The 20,551-nt window shown below is 39.5% G+C and overlaps 1 protein-coding gene across 3 annotated transcripts in view; it reads right to left on the bottom strand.

The window, feature by feature from the left end:
* Window positions 1–20,551, bottom strand: part of fz2 (frizzled 2) — a 111,254-nt gene that overhangs the window by 53,441 nt on the left and 37,262 nt on the right. Inside the window, exon 1 of one of the 3 annotated variants that reach the window (XM_046615722.2) lies at window positions 15,445–15,840. The exons of the other annotated variants lie outside the window; for them this stretch is intronic. The gene's annotated coding sequence lies outside the window, so the exon portion shown is untranslated. Of the gene's footprint in view, window positions 1–15,444; window positions 15,841–20,551 lie in introns of those variants that run through there. 3 annotated transcript variants of the gene reach the window in all.

Below are 20,551 nucleotides of genomic sequence, written 5' to 3'. Positions count from 1 at the left end.
TTTTCTAAACGATTGTTCCCAAGTGCCGAATGTCCGACCATGTCAATTTCAACGAAATATTTATTCCAACAGTGAAGTTGCGACGAAGTAAGCGTACATGGACGATGATCGCACGAAGGTGTCGAGGCAACGCGTAAAAGTGTAAAACCTTAACAAGGGTGATCTAGGATTACATTCTACGAGCGACACTAGCGGGGCTTCCTTCACACCTCACATCCCCTTAATGCACACCCGAGACGGTCAATGGTGTAGAACCTTGGGCTGGAATCGAAGGATGACCGAGGGAAAATGGAGAATCGCGCGAGGATGCGCGAAGTATTTTGCATGGAATCCATAATTTACACCATAAGGTCATTTCATTGGGTCCAACAAGCCGGTGACTGCCGGAGGCGCGTGCGTTTAACGGGGCCTCGGATGACATGGATTTTGGGTCTGTCGGCCCGTGCTTTCCGAACGAGTCCGAGGACGAGAACGGCGGAGATGAAGAAGACGAACCAGGCGTAATGGCGCGTGCCGCAAGGATTTCACGGCACGTTAACTCGCCTTGCTTCCATTATCTCTCACGGCTTCCTTTCGCCGACTCTTTGTGCTCCTGTCCTCCTAGACGGACGTCTTCGTCTCTGTTCTATTCGTTTCACTTTCTCATCTCGTAATCAGCTATGCTGTCTCAGAAAACAGGTGGACGGGTGAACAAAAAAAAAAAGGTAACGCTTTTCGTTCTTCTATCCTCATTGATCCTCCGACACGATGGTAATCAGGCCAGGTTGAGGCGACGATGAACGTTGACGGTGCCTCTTTTAGCAGAATACAAGTCGATCAATTGAAGAAATCGTATAGCTCGAGGTGTGTTGATTCGTCAGAATTGTAACCAACGACACGCGAAAGGCTTCCTAGCCATAACAGAGATGCCAAAGTCAAGTGAAGACCTGACCTCAATCATGGTTAGCCTTCCTAAAGGAGCCAAAAGTGATTACTCAACGACAATTTGTCAAGTTGATTCTTCAGCCGTCTATCTGGCACTGGGATCTGGGTTGTCATTCAAATCCCCCGCCGCGGAAAAGAAAATTAAGCCAATTCATTAAAAACGTTGTGAAAAATAATCAGTGGATTTACCTTGTGGCAAGATGACGTCAGAATGATCTTCAGACTCGACAGGTCTCCAACGATGTCAGGAGATACTCGATATTATCGAAATGATATACGGACGGTGAGAGGAAAAGGATGACCAGACGGTAGCATCACGGACCCTGACAAGTGAACGGGGCATGAAACGGCACCAGAGGCGGACAATGAAGTCGCGGGACGTACGTTTATTATTTTCTTACTTGCAGCGACAGCGCCTGCGGAGAAGGCTGTCCCATGAAACACTAGCGGACAATGCGATACGCGATGGGCATATAAATAACGCTAATTTATATCCGTGACCAAGATACCCATCGCGTTGTACGAAGTTACCAGCGAGCAGCGGGGGGCTTCGAACCAAGCCTTGGGGGCATCGGCGCCGTTCAATTTGACGATTATTTAGTCCTTTCAGCGGAGAATATCGTCGTTTCAAATTTTAATTGTTTCCCATTAGGGTGTCGCTCCGGCTATTCATACAATCGCCTTCTTGAATGCCGTATGAAGCGAGGCCGAGGGAAGAGGAAGACCGTTGAAGCACACACACGAGAGAGAGAGAGAGAGAGAGAGAGAGAGAGAGAAACGGGGTGGGGGAAAAAAAACTACTATTTAACACAGGTTACGTGATCTGAGACACCAATTTCAATGTGCCCACTTTTGGTAAAAGGCTCCGCACAAAAAGTTGACACTTGAACGAATCTTCGTCAGAGTAAACGGTCTGGGTAATTATCAGCTTTTCGGTACTATTTCACGGTATTTTTTATTTTTTGTTTTTTCTTTTTTTTTTTTATTCTCATCGCTGTTTCGCACCAGCGTCAAATTTTGGCAACATCTTAAGCAGGAGGTGCAAGCCTTGTAGCTTTTGTCGTGGGAGGGAGAAACCTCCTCAGCGTTTTTAGAGCCGGATTATCCTCAGCTGAACTCTAATGTATTGGCAAGGCGTTTAATCGCATTAGGGGTAAAAAGAAAATAACCTAATCCGCTTTCAGGATAGGCGGGATCCGTGAAAAAGTGAGTCTGACAGTATTTGACGCGTCAATCGCGCTAACCACCTGGAAGACGAGGGTAGTATACCTACACGTACATAACGGGGACCCTTTGTTGCTCACTTCAAAGTCCCCCTCCACCTTCCTCAACGCCGAACAGCCCAGAGCAAAGATCAAGTGAGAAGATTCCTAGGAAGCGGCTAAAATTTCAGGACGAAATGTGTATTCTGTACGGGGCGTTCCGCGTCAATTCGAACTTCGTCATCTTCGATCTCTTCCCAATTTAATCGGCGTGTTCTAGTACGCTGAGAAAAATTTCATTTGTTACGATAATTAGAAAAATTGAGTAAAACGGGTATCGTTAAAAAAACTGTTTGAATATTGTTGGAATTACGAAAAAAGAGGTACGCCTAACCATTTTGCGATATCGTCGATCCTTTTTCGGTTATGGCAACGCAAAATCAGTTTCTGAGGTTTACTTTACTTTTTTATTTAAATAAGGCCTTAACGTCAATTTATTGTTGCACAAGCATGAAATTTTCGCAATATTTGCAAGAAAATATGGTAACAGTGATCGTAATGAGAAAGAATAGTAACGTATACTAGACTTTGCTGGTAACGACGACAGAACTAATTTTCATTTTCTACCTAGAACTATATTTTTCGATTGTGGTAAAAAATGAAAATAGTTAAGGACTGAGCGGTAACCAGAACTAAAAATTTCTCTCAGTGTAAGATCGTTGTGCATAACGATGTGCACGAATTTTTGATATTCATCCGACTGCTTGAATTAATTAACAAATCATCGTGTTGCTGAATCATACTTATAAATTGTTCAGAGCGAAAGTTTTCTTGTTGTTGTATGGCTATTAAACACGTTATTCATTGTTCAGGAACGGGAATCCTAAGATTGGAATTTTCCCCCCGCTTTTTTTTATTTCCTTGTAATGATAAGTCCATTGCATTCCGAATAAAAGTAAATTAGAAACTGAACTGAAAAATTAAATTAACAGGTATAAATTGATCGAATAATCGAAAATTACTGTTATCCAGTTGACTCTTTTCCAGAAAAATAATTTTTAGAAACTCGGATATAACAACGATCCGAGAAATGCTGCGATCGCGTTTTAGAGACCAGAAAAGCTTCGAAAAAAGAGGAATAAAAAGGATGACATCCTAGACGTTAAGAGTTGAATATTGATCATGTTGGCATGGAATGGCGCCTAAGAATTCGTGTAAAACAATACGTGCACGTGTAGATAAAAATCAGAGATCGACCCGTAAGCCAGTAACAGTAAAATCTGCCAACGTCTCCGTTCAACCAAAGCTCTTCTTCTTCTTCTTCGTTTCCTCTTTCTTCGTCTCTTCTATTCTTTTCGAGTCGTCTGTTCTTCACAGCTCATTGATTCCAAGACGCAAAGTCTTACGAGGCTGGTCACGAAACATTCCCTATCTTGTCGCACGGTCGTCAATGTACGCAGCATTCTGTTTTCGTTTTTCTATTACCCTTTTTTTTTCATTGTCTATGAAGACAAACTGCAGCGATAGCAATCGATACATATTTTATTTACGTACCGACTGTTCGTTTTTTTTTTTTTTTTTTTTTGGTTTATTTTTTTTTCTCCTCTATTATCGTTATTTTTCTCATGCTCGATGTCCCAAACATCGTTCGTGTCTTCCGACACGTGAATAACAACGACGAGAAATTTTTCCACGCGGAGGTGACGCGGCAGGAATTTTTTTCCTCCCAATTCTACGCAGGGCGACTCTTCGGCCAAGGGCCAAAGCAACGCCTGGCTCTTTTGATTTCAATAGAAATCAGTGTCTTTCATTTTATCAAGAAGGCGAGTAAATCCACGCGGGATTCCGTCTCCACCTGCGGCTATATAGCTTCAGACCTTGTACGGATGCCGATGGTATTTCGACAGATACGATAGCTGCATACGAAACGTCGATTTTCGGTTCACACATGTGCCAGGTCCATGTGTGCGTGAATCCTAGATCATGCACGTTTCTAGCCAGCCGTTCCGAGTCGAAAACGGTGCCAAGCGAAACAGGTGAAATTTGCATAAAAATACAGAAATGAGACGAGAGGTATAAAAGGTAAAAATCAAACGAAGAAACAGATTAAAAGAAAACAGCGAAGAGTACCGGGAACCGTTTCAATATTTCCTCTATATCGTGAACGATTCAAAGGACCGAGGAGAAGAGGGACCTGGACAAAGAGGCTTAGAAACGGCGTCGGCGTCGTCTAAAACCAGGCGAGGCGTCGGTTTAACGAGGAGAATTTAAACGCCCGCGGTTGGGAAGTAGTAGAAGTGGAAGAGTTGAAGAGGAACGAAAATAATAACAATCGTGTGAAAAAACAAATTCTGAGCAAATAAAAAAAAAATACCGAATAATTACTACCGCGGGTATATTGCCGAGATTTTATAATAGCCAGGAATAAATTTCAGAAACTGTAATGAAATGCGCTCTGGCAAATGTGTATAAAAACACGTCTCGCTCGCTTTGAAGAAAATTTTTTTATTTTTTTTTTTTTTTCTAACCAACCCGCCGCTGATTTGACGCAGCTTTTATTCATCGTTTCAGCATTTGATTTCTAGTGCGAAAAAATGGAACGTTTCTGTTCTTCTAGCTCAAATTTTAGCGCTGTTGATGATGGAAAAATGAATCGTACGTTCGGAGTCAAAGTATATAATAATTGTAGAATATAGTTTTTATAAGATTTGTTTGAAAAAATGTTGCGAATATTGATGCATAGAGGATTAAATTCGGGTCTAGGTAACGATCGAATTAATATGATTTCTTTTAATTAGTTTTCGGTATGAATTTTCAAAGGTAATATCACACGTGTTAATTTCATTCAGCAGAGGCATAGAAACGAGAAATATTGAGACTGATAAAATCGCTACGAGTCTGATTTAATCTATAAAAGCTTTTTAATTATCCAGTATCATCAGAAGCAGAAAAGCAGCAACACGAAATTTTTTTCACAAAATTTTTTCATCGGATTTTACTTTTCATCTTTCACTACTAAAATTCTATTCACCGTGAATGTTTGCAAAATCAACGAGACGTCTTCTTATCGATCTAGCCAGCATTCCAAGGTTTTAAAAAATAATCAATTTTCGGCAAATTAACCAACATTTTTCCCGAACTTTTGTACATAGTCTCAATTTTTCCTTCATATATTAAGTTGAAAAAATGCAGTAAATTCTTCTTCCAATATTACAGCGAACATGACAAGTTCGCGTGGCGAATCTTATAAAAGCTCCCAGTTATTAAATGGTTGAGAAATTCCAATCACGAAAGCAATAGAATACCTTCAGTATTATTTTCCGCCTGTAATTCTTGCACGGTATAAAAACGTATATATATGTAGGTCCGTATCTTCGTACACAAAAGCTCGCGTGTACAGAGAACGTTAGACTGTACAAACAAACGCTTTGATTGCAGTAAAGATTTGCCAAGTTCCACAGCCGGGAACGTCTTGAAATAAGATTCGAGCAATTTTTTCCATTACCGGAGGGCGGAAGTAAATGCCGTAGTAATATATAGTTGCCTGCAATTAAAACCGCAACAAGGACGATTGATTTCCAAAAATTGCGCCTCGTGACGCCCGAATTATTTCGGGACTGTGATTCTCCCTTCGTTGCGAGTCCCGATTTTATTTCGAAGACACGAAAGCCGAGAGATGGAAAAAAGAGAAAACAGCGAGGATTACCTGAGATAAAGAAGAAACTAGGGCTTAATTCCTGCGACCGATTGGAAACCGTTCCACATGCTTGACACCTGATTCAAAGGGCTAATTTCACCCATTAGCTTATCAGGCGATCGTAAGTGACGGACACTAATCCAGCAGCACCTGCAGCGTGGATCCTGATCCACAACCCTCTTAACGACACCGCAACACCGATACATTCCTTTTTTTACATCGCTACTTTTCAACGGATGCGGAAGAAAAAATGTCTTCGAGGCGGGTAAATTTTTGGGATTTGTCTTGTGCTCGAAGAGATGTTTTTTTTTTTCTTCATACAAGATGAGACCCATTCGGTCTGAATAAATAGAAATGATGAAGTTTACGGCCGATTGGTGAAACGGACAGTTCAACTCTGTCGCTTTTGTAATGATATAATACAGGTTATAACGCCAAGGTAGATTTTTTGGTGTGGGGTTGAAGTTTCGAAAGATCTTAAGTCCGAATTATCCGGTGGCGAAACTTGAAGTGAGAAATCAAATTTTTGCGAAACAACAAAGTTTCGAATGGTCGGAAAGCCGATGGCTTAAAAGTTCCGAAATGCAGGATGCCGAAAATTCAAGTTACGATAGAGCAAAGTTCCGAAAATTAAAGATCCCATAGAGCAAAAAGTTTCTATGGAGTAAAATTCCGAAAATTAAAATATACTCGCGCAGCGTAGTTTACTCAACGATTGGTTGTGAAAAATTAGAAAAAACGAAAATAAAAATTACCAGGATTCCGAACGTAAAAATATCCAAAATCCAAAACAAAGAAAGATCAAACTGCTGAAATTCCTCCAAGCCAGAAATTCACAGAACTGAAAATCTTCGATCATTCGGAATTTCTATGTTGCAGATTTTTTAAATTTCTCATTTTGGCACTTTCGGAATTTTTTCGTTTCGGAAGTTTCGGACGATTCGAAACTTTGATGTTTCGTCAAACTTCCATTTACATTGAATTCTGCCATGAAAAAGTTCGGAATTTGGTATTTTCGGAACTTGTAAAATTCGGTATTTCAACTCCGCCCCCATTTCCCCTGGTGAATGTATAATAATAAAAAGAGCTTCGGAATAAAAGAGAAGGATGGTGAATTTCTCGAGAGCAATGAGGGGTCCTCTTATTCGGAAAACCGAGGTGGAAAAGTGGTAATATAAAGGAGAGAAGAAAGCGCGGCCATAACTTAGCCGCTTCCTTTTATATTTGAAATAATTTTATCTTCCCCTCGGTATATTCGAAGTTTTTGAGTCCGCGGTGCACGGAATCGGCTCTATTAATTCTACACCTCGAGCCTTGGCTCTTCGACGGTTTTATTAAACCTCCCCGTTTTTCTCGTTTTACATGAATTCCATTAGAATCTCGCGAATGCCGGACGATCGAAGCTCGTGTTTTCGAGCAAAGTTCTATCGATTAACACCGGTTTTCACGAAGCGCAGCGTTTTCCGGCGCACGTTGCGTGTCCGACGATGCAACCCCATGCTCACGGGGCAGCCAGTCATTCCCCATTGCACGAACAACCGAGGGGATATTTGGGGTTGCGAAGAATGGTTCGGCGGTGCAAAAAGCACCGAAGACCCGTCCGCCTATTGTCCGCTTAATGTTCGCCTCTTTTGATCGTCAACACACTTGCCGTTCGTTCTATATTATACATTATCGAGATTTTCAAGAACCATAGAACGAACCGACCAGCTGCGCAAAGGTGAAGAAAGCCCGGATTTTACCGGCTTACCAATCTCAATACGTCTCGAGAATATCGAAGGTAATAAAAACAGGCTTTCATCGTTCGCGTAAATCACTTCAGATATTTAAAAATAATTTCATTACAGCTATACTGCATGTTTTTATTCGGTTAAATAATTTCACACGAACACTGTCGAAACGATTGCTCAGTTGTTTGCTAACTGAACAATGAATCTCTGAATACATAAATTGCAGCAATGATAATTTTTAAACTGTCTTACAAGATTTGACACATTTTTGTTTACTTCGTAAAATCAACCCTTTTTGAGCTCACGGTTATCGGTTGAGGAAATTAAAATTGCAAGAGATCCTGTTTGTTGTTTCTTTTTTAATTATTGCGTGTTTGAATAGCTGACGAAAAAGTGATTAGCTCGTATTTTATTCTTCTTCCAATTGCGCCAAAATTTAATCTCATTCCTACAACGAATTAGAGTAAAAGAAAAAAATATACATATATATATTAAATTAAACGGCCTGGAAAAATTGCAGTTGCTTGTTTTGAACAAAAAAGAAACAATCCAGTCACTTTAACAAATGTATTGATTATATCAAAATTCGAGATGGAAGTTTAGCACAAAAGCTACGACGGGATAATTTTCACTGAAACGAACATCTTCAGTCATCAGCTTTTCAATGTTCGAAAAGTATAAGGTATGTCGATAATGTGTACATGTACAATAAACTTTCATTTCAGATGAAGATAAACGTATAAGGTAGTAATAAATATGCATAATACACACGTGGCGTATGGTATAAACCCTATATTTCTCTCCTTCTCTCTTTCCCTCTCTTTGTACGGATGCAGAGAAACGAATGTAAGTTTGTTAAACCGATCCCACGCACACCTGATCCCCAGGTGAACAACGTCCATATGTACATACAATGCATTCCACGCCAAATCGACCAGGGTCTGGTCCTCGACCTCCTGAACTTAGTCAGCCATTTGTAATATTGTTCTACCAATTCTAAAAATTAGTCAATTTTTTTATCAAATTTTGTAAAAATAAATTTTCCAGAGTTGTGATTTTTGAAAGTCAAAATGTCTCTTGACATAATATAAACGTCAGACGAAATTCTCAAAATCTTGTGTCAGATATAAAAATTTTCAAGTTTAGACCCAAAGTGGTCCGACATAATCGCTTTACTCTTTTTTGGGTCAATAAACAAAAAAGTTAAACGTAGTCTAAAGAAATAGTCAGTCTGTCGTGGATTGCTATTTGAAAATTTTTACGAACGGCTTTAATTTTTCAAGTTAAAAAAATTGCAAATAATTAATTAGTTTCTGAAAACCCGAAAAATTTCTTAAACTTTTGCAACCTACAAAAGACTTGTAATTGCTTCGAATTTTTTCTTTTCAATTTTTCTTCACAAACGGCTCGAAAAAAGTAGAAGAAAAATCGGGGCCCGTTCTAGACCGGACTTAAAAATTTTAGTATCCGACACACGATTTTTGAGTATTTTTGTGGTTTTCAAAAATCACGATTGAAACAAATTTGCTTAAAGAAATATGAAACGAAGTATCCAAGTGCTTTTAGCGTTGGAAAAACAACATGAAAATTCGCGGACCAAGTCCTACGGGTCGGGAGTCGAACCCCGGTCGATTTGGCGCGGAATGCCTCATATACATAATTTGCACGCAACGTACGTAGGCAGGATAGGATGAGATACATGGTTACACGTTGTACGTGCATACAGAGACGCGTGTAAATACATTTGCACAACGCATCATCGGGCAAATATTTGCAAGGCCAAATTCAGAAGTGATTTACGATCCGTGGCGAGCAGGTTTCGCTGGAGCGAGTTTCGTGCCTCCGGTTGTAAATTTGCTCAGCCCTTGGCAAAGTTCCTTATCTTGGTAACCCGCGGAACTCCAAGCGCGCATATAACGCGGTGTACGCGTACGTATGACTGAACGTAAATTTGTAAACTCCGAGGTTTGCTCGGCAGTCGCTTATGGGCACCTAGACGGGCGTCTAGACGACACATCGATCTGTCACGTCTACATTGGCTATTTCGCGTCAAACGAATCACTCTCCGACTCCCGCTTAGGGTAGTTTTCAATTTTACGGGTTCAACGGTCCGAAAGAAAAGGGGTGCCGAATTTTCTTCGCTCAGACCATTTTAGTTACAGCGAGAAATTCATCGATACATTGAGCGAAATTTTTAGTTCCGGTTACCGCTCACTCCTTGTCTATTTTCATTTTTTAAAGCCATGTTTAACTAAAAAAGTATAGTGAACCGAACAAACTGATTTTGCGTTGCAATTACCAAAAAAGGATCGACGATAGCGCAAAATGGTTAAGCGTACCTCGTTTTTCGTAATTCCAACAATATTCGAACAGTATTTTTTTAACGATACCTGTTTCACTCAATTTTCCTAGTTACTGTAACAAATGTAATTTTTCTCAGTGTATATCTGGGATGGCAAACTTACAGTGTCGCTGTTTTTTCTTAAGTTGAAAAAAGAACTTACAAATTTCTCTGTAAATGTATCACGGTTAATAAACTTACATGCGGAAAGTTGCGATAATACATCGATTTTTAAATCATGTTCTGCAGAAACTTCAGTTTCAGCTTTAGTTTCATTATTGTACGAGTTCTGTGTCGAGTGACGTCATAACTGGTCGAGTCATCGAACTCGTGAACTTCTCAAGATTACGAGAGACGGAAATTGCGCGCAACGCTAGTTTCGAAGAACTTTTGTTACGGAAAACCCGAGAAAGAGGTATTTTTAAATTAATTTATGAGATGCGATATATCTTCGAATTTAGGCTAAAATTTGTACGCATTTTTTTGAAAGTCGAGTACGGTATTTTTAAAATGGTTGAACAATAAATTTCATTGGTACGAATTGAAACATTAACTTGATTTTGGTAGTGACAAGTAATTATTATTGTTCTAAAATTGATTAGTATTTTCTTGAGAAAATGGATTAGTAGTAAAAATAGATTCCGAGTGCAGACGACTATTACGACTGACCGAGTCATACATTTTCAAAAAAATTTTGGACATATTCTGCTACTTCAAATAACTAAAATAATCTATTCGCATGAAAAATAACCATATAAAAAAAGTGATATAAAAAATATTCCAGAATTGTAACGACTCACGAATTTGAATGCTTAGAAATTCGTGTGTGATTTTATCTGAATAATATGAATAGAATTATTGAGAAAAATTGAATTTTTGTACCGAAAAGAAATTAGAGAGTAAAATTTCAGCCGATTCCAGTGGATTTAACCCGGATCTCGTGTGTCTTGTGCAATTTATGAACAAACCACGCGTGTGTTTATCGTTGCTAAACACGCTCTCCCGAACCAAATAGCATCATGGGAAAAAGGCGTATCTGAGAGATCGGAGCGTTTTGTCCCCCCAGCTTGTAACACTACGCGTCGACAGAGTCATTTCGTTATCTTTATAGCCAGCACTTCCGCTTCATCGATTCTCTGCAGCTCTCCGAGTGCACACGCCTTGACGTGGCTGTTGCAGAAACATGAATGGAGCCTTGTCCAATTATACAAGTGGGTAATAAGCTGTCAGAACTAGAAAAATTGACGTTGGAGGTTTAAATTTTTCCAAAGTTGACGCGAGCTTCAACGATTTTGGAATCTGATTTAACGAAGGTTTATTGCTCGAGAAATTTTATGCATCTTCTTATTCATCCGATAAATTTCACGGAACTTCATCCGAAGTTTCAAGAATGATCGATTTTTGAAAAGGTGTAATTGCGACTTGATTACCGGAATTCATAGAGCATTGAAAATGTCACTGGAATGTTTTCCTAACGACGACTCGATTTGACTCAGAAATTTACAGATTTTCCGGAATTGATAATAAACCCACGCCATTGGAAATAGTACGTCTTATTTATTTAAATCGGTACAGTATAATTTTTCAACAAAATAGACAGAATAATCAATTCAAAGCTCATATGTATGTTAGCAATTTAAAAAGTTTTGTGAAATCATTGATCTATCCAATTCTTGATTATTTATCCAAATTAGCATAGGGTCATTAAGATCAGTGAGATAATTTTTCTAGAGTTAAGGGTAGCAAATTTTTTCGCTTTCAAAATAATGAGAACAAATCAAATCGAACGTATTGCAATCGTTAAAAATTATATCATCAAGTTGAAGGGCAAATTCATTCCTTTTTTAAAACAAGCGTTTTTCACCTTGATTGACGGAAAATCTGAACTGTTGGCGAGTAAAAAAAAAAAGAAGCGGCGAGAGAGAGAGAGATTGAGAGATAAGAGGAAAAAATATCGACAAAGAATCGCCCCCACCCGCAATTTTTTCGGTATAATTAAACTTGGCGAAATAATGTGTCAGAAGTTGGAATTCGAGATAATTGACACTGGGGCTGCGGCGCCTCGGCACTCGACTCTCACCCCGTGGTTCTGGAGAGTTTGAGCGAGCGTGGCGGTGGAACAGGGCGAGATCGACCCTTCATTTCCGCTCGTCACTCAGCGTCGCGACGCCGGGAACAACCCCAACGGCTTGTGAGTTTGGGGGAGACGGAGTGACGCGCAGCGCCGCGCTGCGGATGAATTGCGAATAGAAGCGTTCAGCCAAAAGATTCCCGGGCTCCAACTTCCCGCTCTTTCCCGCGGCGCGCGCATAACTTGAGGTTATGATTAGGTACTTGTTAATTTTGATGAATCTCTCTGAAGCGATTCGTTATTAGGTTTGTGTACGCCCTCGCGATTTTCAAATAGTAATTTATTCACACGGCACGTGACGCAGCTGTGCCAGCTTATTTTGCGGTGATTCGTTTCAGACTGGGGGGATCCTCGTGCTTTGGAAACAGCTTCATTTTCGGTTTGGAAACGATCGTTTGTCATAGGAAAGTTAAATTTTAAACGAGTGCGGATCATTTAAAGACGGAACTTTTACTCGGTATGTACTCGCATAGGCTGCGGATAAAATGGCCGACATTTTTGTTGACAAATTCGACATACAATTCAGCTTTCCCGTTTAGCAAGAATTGTTACCGGTCAATGGATAATGAAAAACGAATTCAATTGAGAAAAAAGTAGATTGATAAGCGTTATCAAGTTAATATGTACTACAAATTGTAATCCATTTGATGTACATGTTATTAATTTAAACAAAAAATCATGCAACCAGTCTTAATTGTATACACGAAAGAAAAAAAATGTCTTCAAAATTTCACGTAGATGTCAAATGCAGAATTGATAAGAATATAAATATTTAGTAAATTAATACATTCGTGAGATGAATCATAAAACAAGCTGACAACATTTTTTTACAATTCTCACAGTTGTCGCACTCGATGAATTTTTGGGGATAAATAATGTAACGATTTTCAAGTAATCAATTATTCGTAATTAAGCATCCGCTACTCGGATCAGGTCAAACCCTTTAATCCAAGCGAATGTTCTCAGAATTCTATAACCGTTCAGCGGCGCAAGAAAGGGCGGGAAATTCAAAAAACACAAGCGCAGCAGCCCCGATTCGGTTCGCAAAAACGGGCGGGAAATTCAAAAAATACAAATGCAGCAGCCCCGATTCGGTCCGCAGGAAGTGATGACCGATATTTATTTACATGTTGTATGTTTCACCTCTGAGATTGACGGCAGTTAAGTGGAGGCAGAGGTATTTCAGCTCGGTTACGTTCGCGTCGATAAGGTAATAACATCCTCAACGCGTTTATCGATCGAGACCAAAAAGCACACCTCGCATAATTTGGCTCCGTCAGCAGTGCTAATTTGCTGACACTTCGCGATTTTTGGGGCTTCCTGGCTGCCACGCGCTGTAATCTCGCGGGAAAAAAGTTGACAGACCCTGTTTGCGGAATGCTTTCATCTTTCTCACTTGCGAAGTTTCCACCCGCGCCTCGCATATTTTCACCATTTTTTTGCCAAGCCTCAGGCTCTTCGTCGGGTAAAAACAACGCGTTAGAGAAAAATAAAAGAATATAGCTTTTATACGTCTACTGAACATATTTCGTCACTCGTTTATAATTGGTATTTTCTTATATCGAATGCCACAGAAATTACTACCTCATCTTTTTAGACGAAATTCAGCCACGTAATAAAGCAATCGATTCATCTAATTGCGAGACTCAAAAATTAGCAAAGTTCAAAATTTTCAGCCACTCAAGCTTCTGAAAATTTTTACGATCCCGAAAATCTTTCGACGAATATTAGCAGAAAAACTGGCGTGTGCGAGTTCTTTGACATTCACACTTTTTTGTAGTCTTTCAGAATTGAGTTCCAATGACGTTATTCAAATTAGCAAACGTTTAACCGATGAGACATGACAACTTGAAGATTGATATTTTTTTCAATTGAAAAACCAATTGTTCTCACTGGTCTTTGATGCTGCGACCAATTATATAATAAATTCCACGAGCTAGGATAATTCACTGATGCTATGATGAGATTTTATGAAATTTGATATTATTGAAGCTAAAAAACGTAAGAAGTCATTGAAGTTAAATCATTTTGTTGTTCGATTGCGAAATCTGGATTGTGTGAACTCGCCGGTGTTTTATAAAGGTCTTTATTAAAGTTCGAATTCCGAGAAACTTGGAAGTGTCAAAAATCGATAAAAATAGCAGCGGAATATTACAAAAATACAGATTGTCATCACGTATAGTAATACCTCAGTCATATGTGAATGTTGATTTTTTTCTTACGTTAAAAATTAACGATTCGAAACCTGTTCGAATCCTGAGCGATAAAAGCTCTTCAACACATTGAACAATTCGCGTCAGATTTCAGCTTTACAACAGACAACAATCGTACTGAATCCAGTTTCTAGACAATTGAAAAAATTCGTGAAAATTCCACTTTTCCTGACTATTACACACGACGCTCTAATTTAGCTTCATTTTCAAGAATGACTTCTCACTTCTCACGGATTGTCAGAATATGCTGGAACAGTTTCTCCGTGGAAGAAACGTGGGTGGACAAAAGTTCTCCTGAATCGTCTGTTGAACAAGGACTTTATTAAGGATCGTTGGTGAACGAAATGTCCTTTTGTCATCTTGACACGGAGTTTTGGTTAATTAAGGTGAGATGAGGCTGGTCCTGGCCAACTTTAACGCAAAGGTGACACGAAGACGTGAATAATTTCCGAGTCACAAGTTGAGTTTTGGTTCATTAAATCCACGGATCTGTCAGTCGCTATTACCCACGCATTCACCGACATCTGGTTCTTGGCGAGCTCGACAATGACCACAAACGACGCATTATTTGGCTGCGACAAACGCTCGCATTCAACGCGACCGAAATAAAATTCACCTACCACTCGAAACGGAGAATATTATAAAATAAACATGTCTCCGTTGTAATGAAAATTGACAACAACGAAAAAAAAAAAAAAAAGAAGAGAACGAATAAAACGAAAGCAATACTTTCCGAGCCACACATTACGAACATTCGCTTTTACAGGTTATGATATACGCAACCGTCGGACAAAAGCGCGGGAATTTCGGATCGCGAAATACTCATTTTCTCCACATTGTAAGAATCTTTAATTCCTCAACTTCTCCAAGCAGAGAATATTGTAAAATAAACATGTCTCCGTTGTAATGAAAATTGAGACAAAAAAAAGAGAGAAAGAAAAAAATTAACACAATATTTAACGAACCACATATCACGAATATCCGCTTTTAGAGGTTATGATATACAAGCGTCGGACAAAAGCGCGGGAACTTCGAATCGCGAAATATTCTTTTTCTTCACGTTATAAAAATCTTCAACTCCTCTACGGAAGCTGTTGAGTACCTGGATTACACACGATATACGCAACCTGTTGAGACGCACACAATATAATGTTTACGACAAAATATACACAGCCGCGTTAGGTGACAGGCCGAATCTTTCCATACCTGATTGCTGCCAGATTAGATTATGCTAATCCTCTCGTAGCTCGGCGATAAGACCAGTGCAAATCTTGCCTCGATGCAGGGTATGTAAAGGTGTGAATCTATATTTGTAAGCAATATATACGCATATATGTAATACATATATTATCTATCAGCTGATTACGCCCCGGGCCACTGCAGATATCCAAAACTCATATCTCTCCACCAGCAGTGATTATTTTCAGTCTAGTCAGTCCCGCGCAACAGTTACTATAAAATTCGCCTAATCACCGTAGCTGAAAAACTTCACTGTACATGGTTCTTAACTTTTTTCCAAATCACGGTGTTGACTTTTTTTTTTTTTGTTTTGTTTTTAAGACAATATTTTCAACAGTCACGATCGATTATTTATCACCTCTTAGCGTATCACTGTCATTAACAAAAATTCATCGACGAACCGCATGCGGGGATTTCGTCCCCTGCTACCACGGAAAAGAATGAATTAAAAAAAAAAGAAACCGCACAACTTCACTCCGACTGCAGCGTTTTGGTCCCTGTGCAAATCATGAGTGAAGGGATGAACAGCGGATGGAAACACGGAGTAAGAGTTTCTCCGTGGCCTTTTTCCTTGAGGAAAAAGTGCAAGCTTTTAAGAATATATATCTCGCGGACGAGAAAGGGGTCGTCGTGTCTCTTGCTCAACGGTGCGGTTCGACGGTTCGACGGTTCGACGGTTTCACCGTTGTAACCACACTGCAGACGGTGCTGCTGCCTGTTCTCGAGACGCGTCAGCAATGCCTCGTCCTGGCCGACGTACCCGCTTTTATCAATGCTCACCGATTCGCGGGTCTCCCTTCGTGTGTTGGTGACTAACCGTCGGAGGTCTCCGATGTCGAGAGTCCGGCCTCTCGGAACCCCTGATAACGCGCACACGCGCAACGCGCCCGCGACGCAGCCTCGTTCGGCAACCCGGCATGCAGCCACAGGTATAACGACCCTCGTTTTTGCCAAAATTGAAGATTTTCTCTGTTCTCAAAACCCAAAGTCTCTCCCGCTGTCGATTTTCCAGTGATCTCGGAAGAGCTAACGATTTTGGTACGTTGAATTCGGTTATGCCGATATACGTTTTTAAATTTGGCGCCATTTCTTGTTCCGAAAGCTTACGATTGATTGACTGACGGGTACACCGTGCGAGTACCACCCACGCATTATCGCCGTTTATATCTTATTCCGGAAATTTCCGAGCTGATCCGAACCACGTCGATTGTTTGTTTGATTATTTAACCACAAATTGACAGAGGAAACAAATTAATTTTGAGGTTAGAGTGTGATTCAAACGTGAAAACATACTTTTATAATAAAAGTTCATTTACAAATGAATGTTTTTTCGCTTATTTAATGTTATTTTCATAATTTTTATAAGCAAAATATGAAGTCTTTGTGACAATAACATTTGAAAAATAATCTTACGATTTTTGCGAATGCGAATGTCAAGAAATATGCTAATATTCGTTACATCACTAGTTTCTATTACGCAGATTGTGGAGTTTGGATTGCCAAGAATTGACACTTCTTATTCATTTTATTACTAGATAGTTGTGCATCGAGTATTTGTCAAATTATTGCTTTCTTGTGCTACGATAATCCCTTTGAAGAGACAAAAATAGAAAATAGTCAAATTGTACAGAAAGGTTCGGATATCGATTATTCATTTCGGATTGCCTCGAAACTGTTGATAATTTTTTTTATTCAGAAGAATATACCTCTTAGAAAGTCGCTCGAACAAATTTTTGTTGCTCTTGTCATCGGTCAATTTAATATTTTCATTCGTTGATCATATTCAGCATCGGTGCGACAACGATAACGAGAACGTTAGTTTAAAAAAATTTATTACTTTTTTGGTATCGTTCAAGCTTTGAGCCGAGAAAAAAATATTGAAGGAACAATTTTCTCAAATCGTTTCACCTGTGACCTGTGCTTATTAATGATCGTAACAGCTTGATTCGAAATAAAGCAAATTCGTTGAACGTGTTTCATACAGTAATGAAAAGATGCAGTATTCATCCATTCCTGATTTTGACTACCATTTTGATTCGGAAATAATCTAGGATGATTATAATATTCAAACGAGCTTGATGAAAAATGATTGTAAACAAGAATGTTGACAAAACCTTCACGATCGATTTTTTTTTCTTCATAGATCAACTGATCGCAGCGTTTTCTGGTTCAGTGAGTGGGATGTCAAATGGACAGAACGTGTTTCGAACGCAGCATTGAAAATTTATTCAAAAGAAGATGTGAAAAAAGGATGATTAATTAAAGTATATAAGAAAGACGAGTAGTTATTAGTCGAGAAGTAAATTTGAAACAGGTTCCACTCGCGTATACTATTACAGTCGTAAAAATTTGATGACCGTTGGATAATTAATTTTCTATAAAATGTGTTTCGATCAAGAGAAGGAATAACTGCACACTCAATGCGCGAGGGGAAGTTACATTTAAACCACCGTGCAGTTAGGCCGTTATACGTATTACCGGAGTACTTTGACGATGTGGTATAAAGTATAATTCCGTTCAAGCAGCGAGGATGGGCGAAGGGGTATTTGCGTGTGAATTTACAAGGCAATAAATGTCGAGAGGTGAAAATACACGTTAAATATTTAACCGGCTCTTAAGAGGTTACAAAAATGTTTGCAGGCTACTCTCATTAACCAAACAACCGGCGATCCTTATCTGCCGCCGCGCAACGACTGCGGAGTCGTTTAATCACGTCTCAGCTCTGCAATTACATACCCACATGCGTGCATATGAGTATATCACAAACTGCGTGCAGCAGATAAATGCAACCGCGCAAAAAGTAGCCCAAAGATTGAGCAACTCCCTCCTAACAGTTGAACAATTTCCACTGCATTTTCCAGCCAACGCAAACTCTCGGAAGTTTTTTCTCTTTGTCGTTATTGTTTATTTTTATTTTTTACTCTTTTTATCACCATGGTCATGAATTTCTTCACTTATCGTTCTGTTACTCTAACGTTTCTTGTGTCAATTTACTTTGCAGGCGGTGTTATTACTTGCTGTCCTGCTTTTGTAAAGGAAACGATGGTTGACAGTCGGTAAGTTTCGATGTCAGGCCGATCGTAGCTCTGAAATTTTTTTTGAGCAATTTTTTTCACCGAGATTATGTCTACTTGATTACTTTAACACTGGTTGTTATCTTCGTACCGTCGAAAGAAAAGGAATCTGAGAAACTGCATTTTTTTTTCATTTCAATTAAATATTCAAAATCATGAAATTTGAACGTTTAAAATTTTGTATTCTGCCACCACTATACTCGACGTTGAAACGAGACATGAATTTTCAATTTCCACAAAACCTGCGACACATTTGCAACTTCGAAATCGCCAATGAGCTATTATAAAAACATTTCGTCCAATTCGTCCAATGTCAATTCAGTCGTTGAACAATAATCACGATATAATTCATCTGGAATGGAGGCTACTATAAACAGTTTTTCCAGTATCGTAAATAATTTTCAGACTCATCAAAAGTACAAATAAAAGCATGAAATGTTTGGTTAAAATTCTTCCTTTGGGTATAAGGCAAATTTGAATTTGAAAATTATAAAGAAAAGTAAACAATACGACGATTGCGATCTTGTTCATTACTGGGAGAAATGTTCCCAGCTAAATCTCATAATATACGTATAAGTATATCCTCGCATCTGTGTGTCTTTGAAGAACGGGCAGAGTGCTGATTAGGTTGAGTCAAGTTTGGTTAGGTTAGGTTAGGTATGGTAACACAGGTAAACGCCCGAAATTTATGATCCGGGGAATAATTGCTTTGGCATAACTGGGCGTGGGGTTGAATACAACGCCCCAATTATGTCCCATCCACGCTTAATCTACCCCCATATTTTACACCGCATATTATTCAGACAAAAGCCTCTCTATTTATACGTGCTCGCGTATACATATGAATATGTGTTAATAATCTACGCATTATGTAATACACCGACGCACACACAGACACACGCACACGCGTGTATTCGTATGCAACGCGCTTTCCATACACACTAGGCAAAATCTCATGAAGGGTAGGCATCACCAGCCAAATTTCTGGTAGGCTTTGCCTTTGAATCATGAATCATGCGTTACACCTTACGAGGTTTAATCGGTATAATATGGCGTATTTTAGACATGGTTGTGAAATGGACGATTAGCTACGGAAACGGTCATAAAATTTGTCCAAACTATAGCAGCAGGTCTTTTTTCTATTTTTGGATAGACTGGTTTCACTTTTGATATCCCAGAGCACAACACTCAGGTGGATACAATATTTCTTTACGAGCTAAACGCGACCGGTTTTCAGTTTGGTATGATCAGACCGACGAAAATGATTGAGCGAATCTTTTATTTACCTAGTCAAATTTTCGTAAAGATAACTGCACAGTCTAACGATAAGACGAAGTGTCTATGGCGACTTGGCGGTTATATATGTTGAATTTTCGCGACGAAAATAGAGACTCGAGATATAGGACGCGACGCGATGGGCGCCGAGGAATGAGATCTCGCCCCAACAGATCTCTGCCGTAAAATTGACCAGATGTCCTTGTAAAAACAGTCAATGTAATTAAGATATTAATAAACCGACCGCGAGCGGATACGTGTCCCGCTTATGAATAATATACTCCGTGATAAATATAGGTGACATATTACAACTGCAGAAGCAAATCAATGAAGCGAAACAATAATCGTCATTCGAAAGCTGCAACGAGGTACTTGAGCATATCGATCTCCTCGCCACTTGGGAAATGATTGACTAGATTCAGTTCACGTTCCAATAAACGCAAAATTGCGACTGCATACAGCGTCTTGAAAAGTCGTGTTATGATTTTTTAAGCTACCGATTGACGTTCACCGACTCTTTCGATGACACTTACAAGAATCTCGGAAACTTTTCTGACGTGCTTTGAATCGCTTTAACGAAATGGGCCAGACCAACGAGTCTGGGCTCGAAGCCAGAGGGAGTGTACCGCTGGTTGAGCAGAAACAGGGTTGAAAATTTTTCCTGGTGAATCAGACGGCAGGAGACGAATGGCGGAGTTGCGGGAAGGACTGACAGATAGAGACAG

The sequence above is a fragment of the Neodiprion pinetum genome, chromosome 3 (assembly GCF_021155775.2).
Source record: "Neodiprion pinetum isolate iyNeoPine1 chromosome 3, iyNeoPine1.2, whole genome shotgun sequence".
In the NCBI taxonomy this organism is placed as follows: Eukaryota; Metazoa; Arthropoda; class Insecta; order Hymenoptera; family Diprionidae; genus Neodiprion; species Neodiprion pinetum.
Note: the sequence above shows the minus strand (reverse complement) of the source record. Positions and strands in the feature narration are given on the sequence as shown.